The sequence below is a fragment of the Triturus cristatus genome, chromosome 9 (assembly GCF_964204655.1).
Source record: "Triturus cristatus chromosome 9, aTriCri1.1, whole genome shotgun sequence".
Classification (NCBI taxonomy): Eukaryota; Metazoa; Chordata; class Amphibia; order Caudata; family Salamandridae; genus Triturus; species Triturus cristatus.
The window spans coordinates 1,276,742,045-1,276,743,088 of record NC_140592.1 but is presented as its reverse complement, the minus strand read 5'-3'; positions in this window follow the sequence as shown (position 1 = coordinate 1,276,743,088).

The following is a 1,044-nucleotide window of genomic DNA, read 5'->3' as shown; positions in this document are numbered from 1 at the left end:
CGGCAAAGAACCGCCAGCTGGGAGGGGTGTTCTGGCATACCTTGCCCCTACTAATCCGGAAGAAAGCTACCCCTCTTTCTGGGAACCCGTGCGCACCACAAGACTCAGGGGACCCTGGGCACGAATGTGCCTGACCTCCTGGACCCCTGGCTGGGATCGGGGAGACAAATGAGCCCCCATCGGGACTTCCGGGATAGCCCAGCCACCTGATCGCCCCATTGGAAAGCATTGCGTGCGACCAGATGGCCGAGGTGAAAGTTGCGACCAGATGGCCAGGACCGAAAGAACGCCAATCCGCCTGCCCACGCAGGGCTTGGGGGCTCCGTGTCCCAGCGTGCTCGGGACCCCAGCTGAGCCTCAGGCACTGGGAGGACCACCGGAGCTCTCGGGCCCGGACGCCCGTGGGAGGACTGCCCAGGACCCATGGAGCCCATCCTGGGAACTTTGCCACGCCGTGGGCCGGAGGAGGGAACCCCTGGACGGAGGGGAGGTGTTGGCTGGGTATAGCCCATCTTGTGCCCGGAAAAGAACCGCCAGCCCAGGAGGGGTGTTCTGGCATACCCTGGCCCTAGTAATCCAGAGGAAAGCTACCCCTTTTTCTGGGAACCCGTGCCCACCGTGAGACTCAGGGTACCCTAGGCCCAGACGCGCCAGACCTCCTGGAGCCCTGGCTGGGATCCGGGAGGCAAATGAGCCCCCATCTGGACTTTCAGGGCAGCCCGGCCATCTGGTCGCCCCATTGGAAAGCATTACGTGCGAACAGATGGCCGAGGGGAAAGGTGCGACCATATGGCCGGGACCAAAAGGATGCCCATCTGCCTGCCCTGAGCCGAGCATTAGCTGTAGGGCTCCTGCCTGCCCTTGCAGGGCTCCAGGGCTCTGCACCAGGGACCCTTGTCCCGGGCAGATGGACACTTGGCAAGCCGCAGGACGGGGGCTCCCACACCCGAGGCCCTGACCGAAACCCAGGCCCCGGGGCCGGTCTCTGCTTCTCAAGCCAGCCAGGCCGGGGAGATCAGGGAGCCTGCCCGGGCACGAGGGACT